At 45.8% G+C, this 24,766-nt stretch overlaps 1 long non-coding RNA gene across 1 annotated transcript; it reads right to left on the reverse strand.

Annotated features, from left to right (window-relative positions):
• Positions 1–23,457: 23,457 nt before the first annotated feature.
• Positions 23,458–24,277, reverse strand: LOC116764512. The gene is made up of 3 exons (XR_004352915.1): positions 24,145–24,277; positions 23,816–23,890; positions 23,458–23,630 (listed from the first exon to the last, which is right to left on the reverse strand). It is a non-coding gene; the product is annotated as an uncharacterized LOC116764512 (long non-coding RNA).
• Between the last annotated feature and the right edge of the window lie 489 nt (positions 24,278–24,766).

A 24,766-nucleotide genomic window follows, 5' to 3' on the forward strand; every position in this document is an offset into this window, starting at 1 on the left:
GCCGCCTATGGTTTTGCTCTCCAATGCCAGAATTACTCAGATTAGTGACACCTGCTGGTGAAATCCACCGTCACAAAATCTGTTAGTTTCATGAATTTATGGAGAACCTACTACATACCAGGCGGTGTACTAGCTGTTTAAGGCTACAATGGTAAATTAGATATGCCATAGTTCATTAATTCTAAGTCATAACCAATTATAAGACCTACCATTATTGTATGTACCACTAAAAAAAAATTATGTACCACAGAAAAAATATATTGCCAATGAAACTATGACATGCCATCAAAAGCTATCCTAATTTCAGAAATGTAAAAACTTGGGGGGTGGAAATGTGTATCTTAAAACTGATGAAACACAGCATTTCTTACCTTCAAGAAGCTGAAGATCTTATGAGAGAGCAGATAAGCAAATAAATATGTTCCATACAATATAAATGTATTAACAGGTAGGTAGACTGTTCAGCTGGAATCCAGAAAAGGAAGTAACTGACGTTAACCATAGAAATGGGGAAATCTTCACAAAGGTGACACTGGAGCTGAGTCTTGAAAGAGGAAAGGGGGAAAGTTTTGCCAGGAGAGTCTCCCCTGGGCTACTGGGGCCAGCGGGTCTTTTAGATGCCTTCTCCAAACCTTCAGAGAGACTTTCATGAATCTCCAGAGACTATGTAGAATCTCAAAATACTGTAGCAGTAAATTCCAACCAGATAGCTTCACTTTCTGGATAAATGGAGGCTAATCTTTCAGATGCCAAGGCATAATTTTAACTGGATATTTTAGTGGAAAACTTTCCAAAATGTACCATAGTAAACCCTTGGCATCTGAAAGAGGTACATCGGGGGGTCTTGGTGAATCTCCAAATTCACAAACGCAGCTAAGCCTGGACGGACTCCTGGCTTGCTCGGGAATCACATTTAGATGGAAAGCCACAGGTATCCTATGTGCAGCCTGGAAGCACACACCACCCTCCCTTTCCACTTACTCTACAGTTTTGCCTCTCGCTTGATGAGCAATTATATGTAACTGGTATATTGACCACGCATGACTTATGATGTAATCAAAGCACAATTTTATTTTCATCTCTCATTATCCCTTTAAACCTGACTCCACGTGGGCAGTCTTCCTCTACTGCGAAATAAAAACTCCTTGTAGGTCCACGACTTCTTAGTTCAGTCTTAGGTTGTTGACACACTAAGTCACTCACTAAGTGACAGACACAGTCCTGATTCAGTAAGTTGAATGCCCATTTATGTATAAAGATTAAACTTGATTTAAGAGCAAAAGGACTTCCCTGGTGGCACAGTGGTTAAGAATCCACCTGCCAGTGCTGGGGACACGGATTCAAGCCCTGGTCCGAGAAGATCCCACATGCCGTGGAGCAACTAAGCCCGCGCCACAACTACTGAGCCTGCGAGCCACAACTACTGAAGCCCGAGCGCCTAGAGCCCGTGCTCTGCAGCAAGAGAAACCACCGCAATGAGAAGCCCGTGCACCAACAAAGAGTAGCCGCCGCTCGCCGCAACTAGAGAAAGCCCGTGTGCAGCAATGAAGATCCAACGCAGCCAAAAATAAAATAAATAAATTTATTAAAAAAAAAAAAAAAGAGCATGCCTTCCTCCCTCCCCCAGCTCCACTTTGCTTTAGGCTGAAAGTTTTTGGTGGGAAGGGGAGGGAGTGGTTAATCTCTCTAGCTGTCTTGTGTGTCTTTCACCAACACATGCACGCACACACGCACACGCACTGAGCAGAGTCAGAGCACTGCAACAGCTCCCTCCAGAGAAACCTCTTTGCTCATCTATTCTCCCTCTCCACTGCCTCAACCATTTTACATTCTCAAGGGGGACAAGGTAATGTCACCAATTCCATTTCCTTTGTACATTCTGCAAGTGGTGATCTAACTATGTAAGTTCACATCTGTTTTACCTTGAAGTCTCTGTCGAATTTTTATTTTTAACATGCTATACAATGTATCATCGTTATGGACTATGTCCCCTCCAGATTCATACGTTGAGGCCCTAACCCCCAATGTGATGGTATTTGGAGGTAGGGCCTTTGAGAGATAATTAGGATTAGACAGAATCACTCACTTCAAGTGTCCAAAAGCCACTACAGGATGCAACACTCCATTCTGTGTGTGTAATTTTTTTTTTTTTTTTTGCGTTATGCGGGCCTCTCACTGTTGTGGCCTCTCCCGTTGCGGAGCACAGGCTCCGGATGCGCAGGCTCAGCGGCCATGGCTCACGGGCCCAGCCGCTCCGCGGCACGTGGGATCTTCCCGGACCGGGGCACGAACCCGTGTCCCCTGCATCGGCAGGCGGACTCTCAACCACTGCGCCACCAGGGAAGCCCTGTAATTTTGTTTTTTTAATATGCAAGTAATACATGAATACATTCTTGTGTGTGTGTGTGTGTGTGTGTTTAACAACATACAAGTAAGTAAAGAAAAAAACAAAGTTCCCTTTCACCAATCTCCTCCCTAGTTCATCACACTTCCCTACTGAGAGAGCGTGCTCACACACACACACACACACACACAATTGGTATGACCTGTTCCTTACAGACCTCGTGCCTGGAGACCCGTATTACATGGTATTGTGCCATGTGTGCAGTGATGCAACTTGCACTTTCTCTTATATCTAGCAGACCTCTCTATGCCAGTAGATTCCTTACCCTTTTAAGCGCTACATTATATTCCATAGCAGAGACATACCTATGAACGAGCATTTCAGGTGTTTCTAAATTTTTCCTCATATGATGTTGAAAAATATTTCCCTTCACATGCCTCTTTGAGCATGTGCACAAGTGCTTACCTGGGTTAGATGATTTGTGTATTGAAAGTTTTGTCTGCCTCTGCCACATTGCTGCCCTAAGGGCAGAATTTATATTCCACTCCACCAAAAACTTTCCCCATCCTGCCAACACAGAAAATTTAAACCCTCTCAAATTTTTACTAATCTGATATTAGGAAACCATTTCACTGACAACTTTTAGCCCTCTGATTACTAGTCAATTTTGTGGTCTTTTTTATTTTTACTATAAGTTGCCTATTCCTATGTTGTATCCATTTTTCTACTGGATTGTTTTTTTTTTTTTTTTTTTTTTTTTTTTTTTTTTTTTTTTTTTTTTATGCGTTACGCGGGCCTCTCACTGTTGTGGCCTCTCCCGTTGCGGAGGACAGGCTCCGGACGCGCAGGCTCAGCGGCCATGGCTCACGGGCCCAGCCGCTCCGCGGCATGTGGGATCCTCCCAGACCGGGGCACGAACCCGTGTCCCCTGCATCGGCAGGCGGACTCTCAACCACTGCGCCACCAGGGAAGCCCTGGATTGTTTTTTAATTGCTATTTTATAGAAACTGTATTTTGTGGTTTTTAATCCTTTGTCTCTCACATGTTACAAACACTCTCTCCCAGCCTGTCATTTGTCTCTTGATTTTGTTTACAGTCTCTTTTTTTGTCCAAAGTTGTTAGGCTTATGCAAATATAATAAATATCTCCTTTGTGGCATCCTTTGTCACTTCTAAGATTCATCAAATATTCACTTATATTTTCTTCAGATATTTTGAAGGTTTTTTGTGTTGTTTTGTTTTGGGGGGTAGTTTAGCTCTTTATTCCATCTAGAATAAATTTGTGTATATGGGGAAAAAAGGGGAGCTATTTTTTTCCTAAACTTTTTTTTTTTTTTTTTTTTTTTTTGCGGTACGCGGGGCTCTCACTGCTGTGGCCCCTCCGGTTGTGGAGCACAGGCTCCGGATGCCAGCGGCCATGGCTCACGGGCCCAGCCGCTCCGCGGCATGTGGGATCTTCCCGGACCAGGGCACGAACCCGGGGCAGGAAGGAACCCGGGGCAGGACTGGGGCAGGGGCAGGAATCCGGGGCAGGAAGGAACCCGGGGCAGGACCGGGGCAGGAACCGGGGCAGGAATCGGCAGGCGGACTCTCAACCACTGCGCCACCAGGGAAGCCCTTTTTCCCAAACTTTTGATGGTCTCAATCTCATTTATTGAGTATCCTTTCTCCCATTTATTGGCAATGCCACATTTATCATGTACTAAATTACCATCCATGTGTGTGTGCGTATGTGTATGTGTGTGTGTGTGTGTGTGTGCATGTGTGTGTGTATGAGTGATATTTCACTCTGACTTATCCAAAATGTCTCTTTTCTTAAACTTCTTCAGTTCTTTCACTAGCAACAGGAGTTGGCTTTTAGGGAGAATCTATTTCTCATGTACACAAATATTAATACATAGAAGATTCTTTTCACTTCCATGATGGAAAACAGAATGCAAATGCTGGAGACCATTAATAAAAGGTTCTCTCTCTACCTGAGATTTGCACTGTCAGCAGATCAAGTGCATATTTCAGCAAATATCAAATTCTTACACTTTAGGGAACGTGCAAGCATCGGACACAGCTATTCCATCCACTGGAATACTCAGTCACCATTGCAGTCAACCCCTAGAGCATATTAGATGATGTGTGACTGCTGTTGACCTGGAGTGGACCCTGGCCTAGACTGCTACGTAGAGCTTGGACTGTTGATATCTGTTCTGGATGATGGTATCTATGTCAGTGGGATTCAAAGTCTGCTGTGAAAACTGGCCAGACAAGCACACTGGAGGGATATATTCTGGAATCATTTCTTTCTAGCTTATTTCCTAATGATCCTTTGGGTGTCCTGGATGCCAATCCCAACATCCCCGTCCCCACGCAGAGCAAAAAGACAGAGATTCTCGTATACAGAGATGACATTTTATTATCTCAAATTAGAGGTGACCCGAAAATAAATTTGCCATGCCAGCCAATTATTTTCAGAAAGAAAGCCCACAAATCCATGGTCCTAAAACTAAATATGTTATCTCTCAGAGGCATTCCACATTTGAACCGATTTATAAATAACGATCCGGTACAAGTTACTTCATTTAGTTACCTTGGCACTAACGGAGAGTTTTTTCTTGGATAGGGTCCTGACAGTAGCATTGCCCAAAGCCAGGCATTCTCTGGTGCTCTGCCAAGATTTTATTTGGCAGTGGCAAGTGTCTGGTTATACCAATCTTAAACATTCTTGGCCATGGGCACTACTTCAGCCACGTTAATTGAAGTAGGCTTTGGGGACCTGGTCTGCTCATTCATTTATGCCCTGGAATGGGCTCAAGGCAACTTCAGGAGAGAGTTCTGATCTTGCTGGTGGGCAATGATGGGAGGGCTCAGCTTTCCAAAGGGATGCCAACCTCACCCAAGCTCGACTGTCAGTCAAGACGTGGATAGGAACTCAGAGGGCATAAAAAGCAATGCCCTTTAGGTCCAGCTAGGAAGTACAATTTGAATGCCCTACCACTAAATATTTACTTAAAACCCCTGCTGAGAAATGACACTATTCAGAGAGGATTGCTTGAAGGATAAGCAGTTCATTCACTCTTCCAGATTTCCTAACACCAATCCCAGGATCCCACCAGAGCAACTGAAACACAGATGCCTGGAATGCATCACCTTGGCCCTGGCAGAACTGCTTTTGCTGAACTATTTTTGGTGTGATTCCATCAGCATTTGTTAATAGAATTACAAGAAACAGTCCCATGAAAAGCATTATTATGTTTGGGGTAAGAAGGCTGTTGAAGACATTGTTCACTACATCACACAGCGTTTGCGTTATTAAGTAGCCTCAGGGTTAACTCCGTCTGAATTCAGTACTAAAGACAGTAGTGCTTCTCCCAGGCAAGTGGTTTACTTATCCGTGGCACGATTTTTCTAGAGGGTACTGTGAGGTACACTAGGGCAAAGGCAGTTCATTGGTGTTCCATGAAAAAGGGATTCCACAGTCAAAGAAGTAAAAATCTCCAACGCAAATCTGGTTTTGTGTGTTTCTTTGTCTGTTTTTAAGGCAGGACTTCTAGTCACTAATGTGCTAATGTGCGTTACACATATAATGTCAAGATATAACATTTATGTACTGGGTGACTGGGGATGATCATAACAGGCCAGTCCTTGTGTTGGGTCCTAACCATAGAGCTGACATGGATACTTACATGCAGAAATTACCTTCTCTTCTCTACCCCGACACTTCTGATTGCACTGCCCAGCTCTCTGCAGCCTGATATAGAGACCTTAGAGGTCCTGAAGTGTGACGTGATGACTGGTGTGTCTCCTCTCTTGCGCCTTCTCCCCTCCACCTCCGCCACCTGGCTCGACCCCCATACAGGCAACCAGACACAGGAATATCAGCATCTTTAACCACTCTGCTCCTGACCCATGGACAGCTGTTCCTCTCCATTCTTGCCGACTGGTTTTGCTCCCATCTTCTAAAAGGTCTGCTCCTGCCCCAGTCTCCAGTGCTCTGATTTCTCAGCGTGTCTCCATTTCTTTCTCTTTTGTCACCCAGTTATTCTTGGCAAATTTTGCAAGACTGAGGGAAAATGCTGGCATTTGCAGACATCATGAGGTACTCAAGATTCTGCTTTCTTTTCATGCAAGGAATAGACTCATCAAGGGGTATAATTTCCTCTCGGAATATTTATCTTTTTAAAAAAATTGTGCTCTTTGGTTCTTGGAGCTCCCAAACTGCCATTTTGCAAACAAGGTTGTTTTTTCATCATCACCTCCACCATCCCACCAATCTTCTGGGTCCAAGGCTAAGGGAATGCCTTAAAGATTCTAGAAAACTGCATTCTGATTATGGCAGAAACTATTGCCTATCAATTCCCCTCTTCCTTAGCAGTAGATGCCGCAACTTTTAGCTGGCATCTAGCCATCCAGAATAAATACTACATTTCCCAGCCATTTTTGCAACTAGAAGTAAACATGTGACTAAATTCCAGTCAGTGAGACATAAATGGAACTGGCATTTGTAACTGCTGGGAAGTATCCTTAAAGGATTGCCTTTCTTAATCTATCTCTTCTTCCTGATGGTGGGAGTGTGATGAGATGGCTGGAGCTCTTGTAGCTATCTTAAATTGTGAGGAAGCACACCAAGAATGACAGAGCAGCAAAATGCAAGGAGTCTTAGTCTCTGAGGATTGTAGACCCACCATACAGCCTTAGACTTCCTAACTCTGGATCCTCTTACGTGAGTGAGAAATATTTTCCTAGTTTAAGCCTCTGTTTGGGGGGGAGGGGGTGTTTGTGACTCACAGCCATACTTTGTGTGGCTAATTAAAACACTTGCTACCTAGAGATTTTCTGGAAAAGGAAAGAGCCTAGGTCTCCTAGTCTAAGGTCGAACGGACACTCTAGAGGGAACTTTCCAGTAGTCAAAAACAGAGAGTGCAGAACAGAGAGTGAGAAGTAAAGCCACAGGGGCAACTGACAAGAGATGTACATGCTGGAGGACTCTGCTCCTCCAAGCAGTTTTGAATCAGTACCATCAGGATTACCTGGGAGTTTGTTATGCACATTCTCAGGCCCGCCCCGGACCTACTGAATCAGAATCTTCATTTTAACAAGTTCCCCAAGCGATTCATACGTACTTTGAAATGTGAGAAACATGGCCTTATGGAGGGCTTTAATATCACAGACGGAAGTCAAGGCCACAGTTCCTGCTTATCACAAAGAGTTGGAACTAGGAAGAAATTATTTTGGAAAGTATGATCCCATCAGAAAAACTCCTGCTAGTCAGCAGAGAAACTGGTTGGCCACCCCAGGGTGTGGGTAAGAAAAAAGAAAAAGACTTAATGAAAGAAATTGGAGCACTTAGCCTGTATGTGCTAGTATAAAACCCAAATTCTCACACTTCTTACTAGGAAAAAAAGCCCAAAGCCAATAAAATGAAGTAAAACTGATTTAGGAAAAAGAATCCTATAATGAAGAAACTACACCAGTGGGGTGTCTCCAAATACTAGAGAATATACAGGACTCAGAGGAAGATAATTCCTGCTGAAGATGAGACAAAACTTACAAAGCACACAAGGAAATGCAAAACCACAAGTGTCGGCAAAAATTACAAGTGAGAGGAATCATTCCCAAGGAATTGCCAACTGAGCTTTCTGAAAAGGAATTTTAAATAAGTTTGTCTAAAACGTTTTAAAACTAGAAGAACATAATCTGTACAGCAAGTGCAAACGTTATGAGAAAAGAAGAATTGGTTTGAAAAAGAACAAAAATAAAGTTCTAAAATTGAAAAACATAATCATCCAAATTGAAAAAAAAGACAACAACTTCAGCAGGGCTGGTTCAATAGTCCATTGACAGAGCCATGAAGAAAACTGGTGACTTGAAAAACAGATCCAAGAAAAATCATCTAGAACACAACATAAAGAAAAGGACATTTTATTAAATATTTCAAAGAGGGTTTCCCTGGTGGCGCAGTGGTTGAGAGTCCGCCTGCCGATGCAGGGGACACGGGTTCGTGCCCCAGTCCGGGAAGATCCCACATGCCGCGGAGCGGCTGGGCCCGTGAGCCATGGCCGCTGAGCCTGCGCATCCGGAGCCTGTGCTCCGCAACGGGAGAGGCCACAACAGTGAGAGGCCCGCGTACCGCATAAAAAAAAAAAAAAAAAAAAAAATATATATATATATATATGAAAGAAAAAATGTATGAAAAAGAAATTGAGAACCATGGAGAGTATGTTTCAATATTTCTGTATCTATCTGTCAGTAAGTGCTACAGAAAGCCAGGCAACAGAGAAGAGAGTGAGAGGTAATATTTGCAGAGACGATGGCTAAGGAATTTCCACATTTGAAGAAAGGTTTTAAGCCTTGGCTTGGAAAACACATAGAATAAGTAAAAACAAATACACATTTAGCCACATGACTGTGAAACCACAGAACATCTAAGGAAAGATAATATTTTCAAAGATACTAGAGAAGAGAGGAAGATTACCTTCAAAGAAATGTCTACCAGATTGATATCACCCTTCTTATTGGCAACAATATAGCTGCCAGAAGATGAGGGAATAATATCTTAAAAGTGCTAAGTAGGGGGAAAAAGTCCATCTGCCATTCTGTACTCAGCTGACCCACATCTGAGATGGGGGAGAAAGGAAAGGTATTTTCAGAAAAAACTGAGTTAACTAAACACAGATCTTCTTTGAATAACCACTAAAGGATTACTTCAGAAAAATGAAGAGAGATGGGATTGCAAGAAACAGTTGTGTGCAAAAATGCATATATATATATATATATATATATATATATATATATACACACATACACCCACACACACACACACACACATGCTGGATATGTATATATATATATATATACACACACACACACACACACACGTGCTGGATATATATATATACCCACACACACACACACACACACACACACACACACACATGCTGGTAAGTCTAGATGGTGTAGATTCTAAAAATAATAATAATGACAAATGGTGAGTAAAAACATGGCAGAACTAAATACTAGACCATGGTAACACGGAAGATGGGAGCAAAGTAAAAGCATTCTGAGTTCTGTAGTTCTGTGTCTTTTCTAGGAAGAGAACAGAGATATCAATTAATTTAAAATTTGTTCCCAAAATATGAAGTATAGATGTTAAGCATGCTAGGGACCAAAAAAAAACCCAAACAATCCAATCAAAAAATGGGCAGAAGATCTAAATAGATATTTCTCCAAAGAAGACATACAGATGGCCAAAAAAGCACATGAAAAGATGCTCAACATCACTAATTATTAGAAAAATGCAAATCAAAACTATAGTGAGGTATCTGATGATGGTCAGAATGGCCATCATCAAAAAGTCTACAAACAAATGCTGGAAAAGAAGGGAACCCCCCTACATTGTTGGTGGGAATGTAAATTGGTACAACCACTATGAAGAACAGTATGGAGGTTCCTTAAAAAACTAAAAATAGAACTACCATATGATCCAGCAATCCCACTCCTGGGCATACATCCAGAGAAAACCATAATTCAAAAAGATACATGCGCCCCAGTGTTCACTGCAGCACTATTTACAATAGCCAAGACACGGAAGCAACCTAAGTGTCCATCAACGGCGGAATGCATAAAGAAGATGTGGTACATATATACAACAGAATATTACTCAACCATAAAAAAGAATGAAAGAATGCCATTTGTAACAACATGGATGGACCTAGAGATTATCATACTAAGTGAAGTCAGACAGAGAAAGACAAATATATGGAATCTAAAAAATGATACAAATAAACTTATTTACAAAACAGAAACAGACTCACAGACTTTGAAAACAAACTTATGGTTACCAGAGGGGAAAGGTGGTGGGGAGGGATAAATTAGGAGTTTGGGATTAACATATACCCAGTACTTTATATATAATAGATAATCAACAAGCACCTACTGTATAGTACAAGGAACTCTACTCAATATTCTGTAACTATATGGGAAAAGAATCTGAATAAGAATGGATATATGCATATGTATAACTGAATCATTTTGCTGTGCAACAGAAACTAACACAACATTGTAAATCAACTATTCCCCAATATAAAATTAAATCAAAAAGAGTGTTAGGGAAACTACAAAGAGAATAAAAATACAATGTGTAATTTCCAAAATGAAAGGGACAGGGGAAGAAATACAAAATCTCAAACGTATACATACCCATAGGGTAAGTGTAAAAATCATGGGCCGAACGGATGCACAGCGATATCAGGACAGAGGCTGCCAAAAGATGGGATTGGAAAGCAGTTCAATGAACATTTTAGCATTGTCAGTAACTTTTTTTCTTTTACTGAAAAATAAAATCAAGGCAAGTATTCAAAGCAAAATGTTAACTTTCACTTAAATTTAGCAGTGAGACACCATCGTATTTTCTTCTAATATCTTTCTGTAATTTAAATTTTTTTCAGTTAAAAATCTTTTAAAAGAGAGGAGATACAAATCCACAAGAATTGTATGCCTGCTTAGTGGGGGGTGGAGGAGGGAAGAGAGGGCAGGTTTCTCTCTGTTCCATCGCCCGTGCTGGGCTGGAAGGATGGTGTCCAGTGGGAAGCATACCGATGCTGCATGGAGGGGAGAGACTTGAAGGGCAGGGCTGCTGGTATTTGCAACTGGTTGCTTTTATACCCAGCTTTCTATGACAGCTTGTGTTCACCCTATATGAAGCCATCCAGCCCCACAGCCTTACCTCAGGCATAAGCAGATGGTATTCAGGGACCCCAAGGGCACATTCAGGTATAGCAAACTCATTAGGAGGCAAGAATTTGTTGGTGTGAATGGAAGATGGGTCAGAGCAAGCAGCCTATACTACGTGCCACACACACCTTTATATAAATTATTTCATTTCTTTAGAGCCTCATAAACAGCTCCTTTAAGATGAGTATTATTGTTTTCGTAGAGATTACTATTTTGCCTGCGGTTTCTCACCCTGAAAATCGCAGAGTTGGATCTGAAAAAATAAAAGCAGTATCTCTTGAAGAGGGAAGGGAAGAGCCCTCATTCTCCCGCCTCCTCTCACTAAGGCCCCCAACACTGCTGGTAAAACTTGCCCATTTCCCCTGTCCCCCCAATCCCCCTGTCCTCTACCCTTACCCCCAAGAGACTTCCTGCCACCCACACCCATCTGGCTTGCCAGCCTGCATCTTCAGGTGGGGTTGCATAACTCTGCCCTGGCTGGGCCACTGGCCCTTCACCAGCTGGATTCACCTATAGCCACTGAGCAGCCAATGCCAACTTACAATCTACCCAGGCTAGGAGTAGTCAGGGTGGGGGGAAGGGGGCTCTATTTATCTCTACAGAGTAAAAGCAAGTATCAATACAACCAAGAGATGGGAACTAACATTTGTGGCATGCATGCTTTGTGCATTGAGCTGGCTGCTTTGCACATATTTTCTCATTTAATCTTCCCAACAAGTCTACAAATTATTATTAACCCTGCTTTAGATGTGGAAAGGGAAGCTCATAGAGGATAAGTGACCTCCCTGAATTTAGGAGTTGTTTCTCTTGTGGAAAGAGACTGAGAGATATAGCCTCCAGGATCCTGAACACGTGACTCATAGCCTCCTACAGTCACCCCCAGGAAGTTCTCCAAGGGTTATAGATGCCCCAGGATGACGATGATGATGGCGATGATAATAGTAATAACAACAATGTGACAGAAATATTTACTGAGTACTGAACACACACCATGTACTTTATATACATTATATCATGTTAACATACATAATAAATCTAAGAGATATGTACATTAATGACCCCCATTTCACAGTCAAGAAAACTGAAGGCTTATAAAGGTTAAGAGATTTCCCACATCGGAGTCCATAAAATAATGGAGGTTGGATTTCAACTCAGGTAAACTGACTCCAGAAACCAAATGCGACCACTGGATTAGTATGGTTAGGTCCTATGTGCCAGAAAAGTCTAATATAACAGTGACTTAAACAAGAAAGTTTATTTCTCTCTGAATTAAAAGAATGCTAGAAGCTGACAATACAAGGCTACGTGGCATTTCCTCAATCTTCTGGATCCAGGTCATCACTCTGCCATGCCACAGTACATCCCTCATTCTCATGTTCTCAAGCAGCTGCCAGAGTTCCAGCCATCACATCTGCATTAGTAAGATGGAGAGAAAAGCACAGGTCAAATATGACCTGCCTTTTAAAGATGTTTCCTAAAAACCAACCATGCTAGGCATAGTAAAACTTTATTCTAGCTGGGCCTTTGGCCCAACACTCGTCTTAGTGAGCTAGGCTGGACCAAGTATGAGCCCAGTGCAGACAGGCTTAATGCCTGGATTAGGATGTAACAGGCCAGTGGCTTCTCTGTGGTCCTTTCCACAAGGTCTGTCTTGCCACAGCTGCTAGATAGCAAACATTGAGAGGAAATGCCCCTATCTCAGGGGCTCAGTAAATATTCTCAGGTGTGTCCTGCCCTTGGGAAAAGAGTGAGGAAGAACAGTGTTTAAATGTGTCTTTTGGCAAAGGCTGCTTGACTTTTGGATATGAACGAGTATTGACCGACTCCAAATCCCATGTTGTTTGCACGGTACCGCCTCTTTTTTTTCTTTTTAAACCAACATTGTCCTCCAGTAGTTGGTCAAATAAATAAATGAGGCTCATAAGTTTTAGTGGCACAGACGTGTCTTTCAAAAGCTAGGGAATTGCTCCGAGGGTCCCTGCCACCCAAGCCAGAAGGCACCCTGGCACTACAGGGAGAGTGAGGGTTTTGAGTCACTCAGTGACAGAGGGAAGCCTATAGGATAGGACAGACAAGGATGACTTCAAGATGAGCCACATTTGGGCCTCACATGGGTGATGAGAAGACGGAGACGACTCGCTGGAGTCTTTCAACTTCACTGACGTCTGCATTTTCCTGTCAACTGCGTCCTTCCCGGTGAAGGCACACCAGCCCACGGAACGGTGGCAACTTCTTTTGACTCTCTAAGGGGCCTGCTTCCTCCTAATCCAAGACCTTCTCCTGGTGGAGACACTAAACAGAATGTTTTGACCCCACTGCTTGACCTCACAGCTTGACCCCATGGGCATCTGTCCCCAAGAACATTTGAACTCACTCTCTGTAAAGATGCCCCTCAGGCTTCGTCTCCCTTCTCCCTCTGTCTGTCACTCTACATTCACTTTACATCATAGCCACCAGAGAAACCTTTGTATAAGAGAAACAATAATTGATAAATGTTCTGTAGTTAAAAAAAAAAAAGACGAAGAAGAAGAAGAAACTGATTAATGAACCAACTCTTCCTGTAATATTTACGCAAAATTGAATTGATCCAGGTAGAAATAATTTCAGTAAAATAAAAATGGAATAATTTAGAAAGGCTTTCATGATGTCATGTACAGAAAATCAACTGCAAAGGGAGAAAACATATCACCAGTTCCTCCAGAGGAAGCAAAACTTGTCCTAGCACTTAGTTCCAAAGTAAATTTCTCATGTGGATGTACCCATGTTCCGCTCCGGGGCTTCTTAGACCATTTGAAAACACCGACTTCTCTGTGAATCTCATTACATCTGTGAGTCCACTTCCCAGAAAAATAGCACATACACCCATGCAATCACATTCAATCTCTGGCAATTCCCAGGTTCCAGAAGCTCATCCATGGATCCCAGTTTAGGAACCCCAGTCTACGTTATGGGTGTGGCAGGGACACTTGCCTCAAACACTTTCCAGGTGGGGAGGGGGCAGAGGAGGGGAGGAGAGGGAGGATTTCCCACTGCCTGATAGGGAGCTGCACTGGGAGATCCCCGAGATGTGGCTGGGTTGAAATATGGCACCATGTGCCTGTAAGCCTTACCATTCAGAATTCAAAATTTATAAACTCTTCCAGTGGTTTCCTTTTGTACTTGTCTCCCTTCCCCCCAACCTTTTAAAATGAAAGACCATTTTAATATATTTAAGTAAAGCTCAGGGGTGGTGACAGAGAATGTTGTCTTAATTTAGATCTGGATAGCAAGGGCATTCCTGCAGGCTTAGAGTTGGGGAACGTAAGACTGAGAAATTCAGACCAGTAGTTCTGGGCTGCGGCAGGGTGACACTCAGAAGCCAAGCCCCCCAATCCCTGCTCTTCCTGAGTTCATGAACCCCTAGTGTAGAGGAATGAGGGAGGGCTTTGACCTCAGACAGACATGCATTTAAATGTCACTTCGTCACTACGTCACTTACTGCCTGTATGGCTTGGGCAAGTCTTTATATCTAAGCCACGTGTTAAGTGTCTGGCACATTGTAGATACCAAATAAGCAAAGGTCAGACTTCCCTGGTGGCACGATGGTTAAGAATCCACCTACCAACGCAGGGGACACGGGTTCGAGCCCTGGTCCGGGAAGCTCCCACATGCCGCGGAGCAACTAAGCCCGCGTGCCACAACTACTGAGCCTGTGCTCGAGAGCCCACGAGCCACAACTACTGAAGCCCGCGCACCCGCACCTAGAGCCCATGCTCCGCAACAAGAGAAGCCACCGCAATAAGAAGCCCGTGCACTGCAACGAAGAGTAGCCCCTGCTCATCACAACTAGAGAAAGCCCACACGCAGCAACGAAGACCCAAGGCAGCCAATAAATAAATAAATAAAAAGAATGACTAAAGAGTATTAAAGAAATAATAAAAAATAAGCAAAGGTGCCCTGAGAGAACTTAGATTTTAGTGGTGTGTCTTAGTCCGTTTGGGCTGCAGTAACAAAAATACCACAGACTATGTGGCTTGAAAATATTTACTTCTCACCATTCTGAAGGCCGGAATACCAATATCAAGGCTCTGGCAGATTTGGTGTCTGGTGAGAGCTCGCTTCCTGGTTCATAGATGGCCATCTTCTTGTTCTGTCCTCACATGGTAGAAGGGGAAGGGAGCTCTCTGGGGCACTAATCTCATTTAAGAGGACTCTACCCCCATGACCTAATCATTTTCTAAAGGTCCACCTCCTAATACCATCACATTGGGGGTTAGGTCTCAATTTACGCATTTTGGGGGGACAAAATATTCAGTGCATACCGTGGTATAATGCCCTCAGAGTCCAAGGGCAATAAAGAGGCCCATCCCTGGGGTCCTGGAGAATGTGCTCTGAGATTCATTCAGGATGTTGGGGCCAGAGTAGAAATCTCAGCATTGCTCAAGAAGACCCAGAACCCAGCAGCACAGCCCAGAATCATTCCCTGACGAGAGATTAGAGGCTGAAACAGAGGCCACCCTGTTGTGGATGAAAAGATTTTCAAATAGCAGTAAAAATGGAGCAGAGAACACCAAAGACAAGGCACAGTGCTTGGGGGAGAAGGGGGCAAGGCTGCTCCTGGCATTTGGAACAGAACAGTTGATGAGTCCCATCTCCACTGCCAGGAGTCAAACTGAGTCCTGCCTTGGCGTCCTGAAGACCTTTCCCACCTGCCTTTGCCATGCCCCATCTGACTATCCAGGAGCAGGCCTGGCTGGGTGTCCACACCCAGCAAGGATAACAACTGGCACCCAAGGTGAAATAGACCAGCCCAGACTTTTCCCCAGATGAGACAATTTCCAGAAAAGAAATCTGCCAAGAGACAAGAGTGGGGAGGACGGGGAATGGTATATTGGGGCCATGCGGGAAAAGTTGATTTCTGGTGTTGCCCACACACAAAGATAGCAGAGAAATCAAATGTATGAGGAAGGGGCATTGTCCTTCACAGCCCCCATCCTTGGGCATTTATCTGGTGTCTGTGTCCTCCGGAACCCAAAGGTGCTGGACTGATCAGCGCTGGTCTCCCTGTGAGGACCCATCCAGAAGGAAGGCTCTCCCCAGTCCCACCCCACCTCCTTCGGGCACCCTTCTAATCAAATTAGCCCTAGCGGCCAATCCAAAACACAAGGAAAGGAAGTGCAAGCGAGGATTCCCAGAGATTCTCCAGGCTGATTCCATCCCCCGCCTCCCCCAGCCCTCACCTCAGGCTTGCCCTCTCCTTGGCAGGGCTCAAGGCAGGCTTATTTCCCCCAAGGTTGTCACAGACCAATTTTCTAAACTGCATGAAAACAGAAAACAAAGAGAAAACCAAATCCACCAAAGCTTGAGTCTCAAGAAGAGCTTGGCAGGCAGGAGCAACGTGCTAACAATTTCATGCTGTCTTAAGAGTTTCTAACTAAGCGACATGTACCAACAACCAGATGTGCCCTGATACCGGGAGAAGAGAACATGGGCTTCTAGAGACATACAAGGATTTTTGTAAAACAGGAAAACACTCATCAGGCAATTTCCAAGCTTCCAAGCGTGCTGGGCCTGGGGTCAGTGGAAGATTGTCTCGTTCTGCCCACCCTGCAAACTCATTCACACAACGATTTATTCAGTTCTGCCACAGAATTTTGGTCAGGCCTCTGTGCTGAGCACTCAGGATACCAAGTAAAGGCTCGTAGCCCGGGCAGGACAAAAGCAAGGAAACAGATATAATAACAACGTAATATAATATGTTCTGAAATGGAGGAAAGAAGCCCAGGAAAAGAGGCCTTACTCAGTCCACGTGGGAATCAGTGTGCTTCCTAGAGAAGATCTGAGTCAATGTATTTCAACATTTATTTATGAAGCACTTATGTGCTGAGGACGCAGGTAAGGAAAAAGTCAGGTATACTTCCTGTCTTGTGGTATTTACTACAATTAGGGGAAGCAGCAGTCATCCCAGAAGTGAATGAAAGCACGCTGGCTGTGCCTGCGGCAGGTAATTCCAGAGCACTTGGTACCTACTACATGCAGGATGCTGGTGCCGGCACCGCAGAGATGCACACCAGCCACAGGGAGCACAGTCTTTAAAGGAAGCCAGTGCCAGGAATTCCCTGGCGGTCCAGTGGTTAGGACTCCACACTTTCACTGCTGAGGGCCCGGGTTCGATCCCTGGTTGGGGAACTAAGATCCCACAAGCTGTGTGCGGCCAAAAAATGGAAGCCAGTACCACCTCTCATTTATGGGTCTGTGACTTGTGAGCGGGCTTTAGTTTCCCAGTGGGATGAGGTCATCTTTGAGTCTGTCACCAGGGCCCCACCCAGCTCTAAGGGGACCACAGTATTGAGCAGAGGCCAGGGCCCTAGGCTCCAATCTGCCCCAATAGGACCATCCCCGTGGAGTGGGTTGGGGACTGACCCAGGACAGACAGACACGTCCGTCATGCTACCTTCAACTTCTATCCCATTAGCTTGTTTGCCGTGCACAACAATTAATATTTTTATTAGTCCTGAAATTATTGTAAAATGACAGTTATTTTGCATTTGGGTTTAAACTAGTTAATGGGATAAACATTAACATACAAGTTATAACATGACTTTTGTAATACCCTATTTTGGGACTTCTTTTACCTTTAAAAAAAAAAAAACAGCTTCCTTTTTCTCAGAAAGTAGCTGCTGGCCTGGGCCTTCCCTATAGCCTGGGAGGTCACTCCAGGTCAGAAGTTCTCCTGTGCCCCAGGGAGTCCGTGCTCCCTGCAAAGTCCATTAGCTCAGGCTTAATGCCGTCCTAAAGCCGGTGGCCCTCTTTATTAGGGCTGTGTTTGTCACCTGGTAACTTGTTTATTGCACCAGCTCTAGGGTGGGGAGGGGAGGATGGGCGTGAAGGTCACAAGTAGGTGGGAATTGCACACCTCAGGCCAGAGCCTCCCCTTGGTCATTATTTTCCCAGAATGACCTCTGGGGATGGGGAGTACCCAGCCCCCCCTGAGCTAACACATGACAAGCCAGCACAAAAGAACTGCAAACAGGCCCCTAATTAATGGGTTTGCTTAGAGCTGTTCCTCTGTTTAGGGACTTCATCCCAACAATTGCAGGCTCCATAATCATTAATCAGTCACTACTACTTTTCTGGGTGCCGACCACAAGCCCAGCTCTGTTCCAACCACCGCGAGGAGAGAAGAAAAGAAACAGGAACTCAGACCTGTGCCAAGTCCTTCACTCATGAGCCCACGAATTCTCACAACCAACTCGAGAGGAAGGTATTATCATCCCTCTTTTCAGATGAGAAAACTGAGTCTCAAAGAAATTAACTAGCTCAAGGTGATCAGCTCGTAAGCAAGAGAATCAGAATTGGAACCTGGGTTCGACTGACTCCAAAGCCTGGGCTCTGGGAGGTAATAGACCAACTGTTCAAAACTGGTCCAAGACAGAAGAGCTCACGGCTGGGTTGTCCCAGAGGCTCCTAGGACACTCTCTGGACCCTAGGAGCCTGGGGAGAGGGCACACAGAGCGGAGGTCCTGAGAGAAGACTTTCTAAAGGAGTGGCAGCAGGGGCTGGGCCCCAAAGGGTAGGGAGAATCATACGTGTTTAATAAGCTGTACTCGGGCACTTTCTCCAACCACTAAGTCGAGGGTTGGAAAGGATTGTGGAATCTGTGCCTCACTCGGGGCCAATAAATGACTAGTCAAATGTCCGAGGAGGACGTGTAGACACACACACACAGGCACACACACGCAGACCCACCTCGGCAGCTCCAAACAGTGCCTGGAACGGGCACAAGAAAAGAGGACCTCAGAGGGCAGCGAGATGTTTGCACCAGGCGCCAGCAGGGATTAGGGCAAGGGCCAAACCGAGAGGAGATGTGGAGCCAGCAAGTCCTGTGACCACCCTGGAACCGGGAGGTTGGCAGCTCCTGGAATGTCTCAATTTAGACCTTGTCCCAGAACATGAGAAATGCCAAGGGTGGAGGAGAGGGGCCAGGAGAGGATGAAGAGTGGGGACTGACTGAGAGCTGGGCTCTTTCTCCTTTTAATCAGCCATGTCCCCACCTCTGAGCTCTCCCTCCTTGACCCTCAAAATACACATGAGCAAGGTGTTCAGACCCCACAGCTCCACGGGAAGAAATGCACATCACAATCCCATACAGATTCACCCAAGAGTCTCTCCTGGGTCCTGGCTCTTTCCACACTGATGTCTCTACCAGGCAGAGATTCAGGACCCCCAGGCCAAGCCTGGGTCTGGTCAAAGGCGGACAAATGAGAGCCAGCCAGGATCTGGCCAGCCAGGCCCGTACAAGCCTGTCCCCTGAATGGGGTCTGTGCGCCAGTCCCGGAGGAAGCCTGTGTGGGCAAGCTGTTCTTCCCTAGAGCTGGGTTAAGAACGTGAACCCTGCCCCTGAGATCATCCAAGCCCGTCTTCCATGGCTCCAGGACTTGACACACTGTCCCACCATCCATAACACACATGATGTCACCAACAGGCTGTGTTTCTGAATTAGATTCCAGAATGAGCTGTTGGCCCATAGGAGCGGGCCAACTCTTACCCCAGTGGCCAAGCCTCTTAATCTCCTGGAGAACAGGCTTGGAGCCAGTAGTCAGGCACTGGCCAAGATTTGATAAGCCAAACCCTAAATAGGCAGCAAGGCCCAGGCCCAGCTCCATCTACCAGTCAGCACAGTTCACCTGGAAACCTACCTCTCACTGAGATGCCCAGCTCTCCACACTGAACTGGGACCAACCCTCTGTGAGCAGGGGTCCCCACAAGTGTGAGCTGAGGACGCCAGCCCTGTTCTGAAACTACCCACTCCCTCCTCCTTCCCTCCCTTCCCCTGGCTTCTCTTCCTGTCTTCCACAGAGTCTCTGGCTGTTCCTGTCTTCAACTAACTGGTCAGGGAGGCAAAGAGCCCATTTATTATTTTAATTTGCCACCAGCTACTGAGGTTTCTCTGGAGAGTCTTCCCCACGGCACGTCTAGGATGTCTGTGGGAAAAGATGTGCTGGAAAGCCCGGCTCTCCACGCTGTAACATATCAGGAAGGAGGCAAGAGAGAACAGGAAGCACAGAAGGAGACACAGTAGAGAGCCTGGATTTCCCAAGACTTGAATCCCAGCAGAAACAGAAAACCAAGTCCGTGACCTTCATATAAAGTGTGGTGATTTATTATTCTGAGAAGACAGTGGTGTCAGGAGGGAGATGCGGAGACTTTCCAACTGCAGATATCTTAAGTGAGCATTCCTCCTAGGGCACATGCCAATGCTCCAGCCTCAGTAATGCCTGCAGGGTCGGACCAGCTCCTGAGTCTCACAAATGGGGTGCTCACCTCAGAGCAGCAGGGAAAATGAGCCATGGCCTCAGACCTTGGCTCAGCCGGTTCTCCAGCCTGCACAAGCCCCCCTGCGCTTTTCTTGAGGCTAACTGGTTGAGAGACTCTGCTTCAGAGAGACCAGCACCAGCTGAGGTCTTCAATGCGACAGACTGGAGGGATGATCCAAGGGTACCCTTCCTGATTATCGGCATCTTGCTGAGCGTCCCCAGCTAACTAAGCAGCTTTCTCGCTCCATCCGTCTCTCCCTCCTCCCTCTATCTTCCCTCTCCCTTTTCCTCTCTCCCCGTCCTCTCTCTCCCTCCCCCCTCTATCTTCCCTCTCCCTTTTCCTCTCGCCCCTCTATCTTCCCTCTCCCTTTTCCTCTCTCCCCGACCCCATCTTTCTCTCATTCTGCACATCTCTTGCACGTGCATCTCCTGCTGGCAGCTGGCTCTTTCCCACTCTCTTCCCCCCTTTCCCCTCCCTCAAGCCCCACATACTCTGAAGCCAGCAGGGGGTGAGCTGCTCAGAGCCGAATGGAACAGGAAACTGCACTTTTCACTCTGAACATGTTGCAGGAGAACAGCCTCTGCCGAAAGCCAGCCTCGCTGGGCTCAGCCCTTGAACAGCAGCTTCAGGGACGTGCTCCGGCTGCGGCTGTGGACCATGCTTTTCTTTTAATCCCCGCTCCCACTTGTCCCTACATTTGTCTGAGTCACCATCCGCTCAACACTGTCACCTCCAGCCCATCAAAGCCTTTCGGCTCCCTTTCTCTTGGGCATATGCAGCCTAAATGGGGCAAGTGCCAGAGGGTGAAGAGGGCACCTCAGAGGAACTCCCAGGGACCACCTCAATACAAAAGACTGTAGATACGCCCGGAGAAGCGAAGTTCAAGGATACTGTCCGTAGGCACAGTGACATCCCCACACAGCCCTTCCAGGCTGGTCTGGGGGCGCTGAGAGAGCCCTATGGAACACGGGATGATGGACTTCCTGGGACAGGGTTCAAACAAGTACACACGAACCTCACCTCAGATGGCAAGAGCCCACTCAAGGCCTAGAGAAAGCCGTTCCCACGACACACATTTTCCAACACTGAGCATTTAAGTTTGTCTACAGAGTAGGGTTGTCAGATAAAATATAGGATACTCAGTTAAAACTGAAATTCACATAAACAACAAATAATTTTCTAGTATAGGCATTCCTAAATATTGCATGAGACATATTTATATTAAAAAATAATATGTTCACTGTGTATCTGAAATTCAAATTTAACTGGGCGCCTGTGTTTTTATCTGCTCAATCCAGCAACCCTACTGCAGAGCTACCTGGCTCCACAGCCATGCTGAAAACGGTGAGAGTGCCACAGGTTGAAAGGGACAAGAAATCCCAGTCAGCTCACCTCTTTCTTGTCCCCCAGGGTCCTTCTCCATTCCTCATCTCCACCCTGGCTCAACCTAGCTCTCATCTTGGCTTTTCTTGCCTCCATCCCACCTGATCCTTCCATTGTTCCCAGCTCCTGTGGCCCAGGCGTAGGACCAGTGCTTTCGCCCCTTAATTCAGCTGAACTGAGGTCGAATTTTTCAAAAGGAACTTTATAGAAATATTTGAATTCATTAAAATAATATAGTAGTGGTCACATGTAAGGAGATCCAATATCAAACAAAGCCCTGAGACTAGATAAGTCTAGACATGGTCTGGTCGTTCTTTTCCATCAGTGGTTCTTGGACTCGTTGACTTGTAGCAAGGCTGTCCCCTCAATGAAGCTGGACCAACATTCTGGAACAGAGACTCTTACTGGCTATATATTAAAATATATAGGAAGTTTTTTGCAGCTTATTCCAGACCAATTAAATCAGAATTTCTGAGAGTAGGGCTCAAGTATCTGCATATGTAAAAGCTCCCCAGGTGACTCTAATATGTAGCCAGGGCTGCTAACTCATATACATTGGAATCACCTGAAAAGCCATAAAAAACTACCAATGATTGCATCCCACGCTCAAAAATTCTGATTTAATGGGCAGGAGGTGTGGCCTGGGCATTGGGATTTTTAAGCACTCCCTAGGAGATTTTAACGTGCAGCTGGAGAACCACAGCTCCTCGTACTTCAATAGGCTTCAGATCTTTCAGGAACCCTGCGAAAAGGCAGATGCTGGCTCAGTAGGTCTGTTGTTGGGGCCTGGGATGCTGCATGTCTTACAAGTCTCAGGGGATACCAGTGATGTTGGTCCTCAGGCCACACTTTGATTAGCAACGTCCTAGACCAGTAGGCCTCAAACCTAGATGCACACTGCAATCACCTGGGGAGCCTTGACAACTCCTTTAGCCGGGGTCCCACCCCAGAGATTCTGATGTAATTGGTCTGAAGCGGGGCCTGACCGTCCAGATTGTAAAAGCCTCCCAGGTGATTCTACGTGCAGCCAAGGTTGAGAACCTTGGCTGGAGACCAACATCTAGGGGTCATTTTACAAGTGGCCCTGTGACCACTCTCCACAAGCCGTTCTGACTCCCCTCTGTTCCCTGCCCCAGGGAAGACACTTTTTTTCTCTTGCCTCAGAAGGCCATGCCCTCTGGTAAAAATTCCCTTTCTCCCACTTCGGGCTGAATAAAGCCTCTAATTCCCAGCTCAGTTGCAAAAGAGAAATGATTGACCCAACACCCTGAAACCAGTGAATGGTCAGAACCGGCCCAGCCAGGCTTGCTCTGTTACCAATTGTTCCTTTTGCTCAAGTGGCCTTCTCTAAGGATGCCTCTGCTAGAGGAGCCGTGGGCCACAGATGAGTGCGCTTCACCCTCACAGTCACACCCAAAGAAGAGAAACTCTGCGCTTTGACAAGACGCAATCAATCCAAGGTGCTGAGCAGCTATCATTACTTGGTAGTTCCCAAGCCAGGTTAACACACAACCTCTCCCCTCTCCTTCCTCATCCTTTTGAAATGAAATTGTGGCAACTGTGGGACAAGAAGTCGCTTACGGAGGAACCAAAAAGGACGACGTGGAATTGAGGAAATTATTACTCTCTTTTTTTGGTGTGATTGCCATGAAATTATTCATAAATCATTTTTTTTCCTAGGGGATGATCCAAAATATCATCTGGAATGCATCTTCATTAGTAGTTTTCTTCTTCTGACAGAGCCTGTGTCTTTTGTCGGGAGTTGGGTGTTGCTGGTAGAAACGCCCAGTCCACGTCTTGGGTGTACAGCGTTTGTGTAAAATCTGAACTCTAATGTGTAGAATTTGCAGGTCGCTGAAGTGTCACAGTCTACTGAAATGGGTCTGGAATCAATAAGGTACACATCAAACTCAATCGTGTTTAATTTTCATTGCTACCTAGAGGAAAGCCGAGCATAGCCCTACCCGAATGAAATTAAACATGAAAGCCCATCTGAAGTGTAGAAGCGATACTTAACATGACCTGTAAATAGGCTAAAACATGGCAGCCCGGCCCATCACAACATTACCGTTCATTTTTCTTTCCATAGTGGAGGTGACGGCTGCCATAAGAAAATCAGAATAGACAGGAGCCCATTGCAGATCTAAAGGAGAACAAAGTGTTTTCAGTTACACACCAGCAGGACTTCCCTCTTTGCACACCCCTGGAGTCTCTTCCAAGTGGAAAATCAGAGAAGGAAGGCGAGTAAAACAAGGCCCTTCTGAACTTGGCTGGCCCCCGCCCCCATGCCGCCCCAGCTGAGTTCCCGGGCCAGTGAGATAATGCAAGGCTCAGCCCTTGCAGCTGACATGGGTGGGGGGCAGACGCCCACTCTGGGCACTTCCAGCCGACACTGACCTTTCAGTCGTGGAAACATTCCCCAGACCGACACTAATCGGGGGGCACATCTGGCGTTTGGACTGCATCCAGATGGGGGTTGTGTTCCTTGAGTCAGCATGATAACCCGCTGGGGAGGCCGGGGAGGGGAGAGTGCAGGCCGCTGAGAGCAATCAGCGTCTTTGGTTCCGGGTTTGAGATGTGGTCATGCTGTGGGCCAGTGAGTCATAGGCTGGAGACTACCTCATCCCGGTCCACCAACCCTCCCTGCCCACACCAATGGAGGAGAAAACTGGAGAGATCCAGAGAGCCCCAGCCGCTACCCCAGGGGTCCACAACTGGCCAGGGGCAGTCTAAAATCCCAGTGTCCCAACTCCCACTATCGTGCACTTCCCAGGTTTCTACACTCTCTCAAAGTGTAGTGTAGTACATATTATCTCAAGATAATACGCGGTCTAAGGTGATGAAAAGAACCCAGCTGTTTCTTCTCTGCTAACTTCCTGTGACTTGCAAATGCACAGGACAATTTTCCAAAGCAATGACAAATTCCCTTGGTCTCCATCCCCTGCGCCCATCCTCCCACCCCAGTTCTTCCACTGGAGATTTTTTTTTCAATTCAGAAGGAGAAACTGCCCTTCCAGTC

The sequence above is a fragment of the Phocoena sinus genome, chromosome 13, assembly GCF_008692025.1.
Source record: "Phocoena sinus isolate mPhoSin1 chromosome 13, mPhoSin1.pri, whole genome shotgun sequence".
In the NCBI taxonomy this organism is placed as follows: domain Eukaryota; kingdom Metazoa; phylum Chordata; class Mammalia; order Artiodactyla; family Phocoenidae; genus Phocoena; species Phocoena sinus.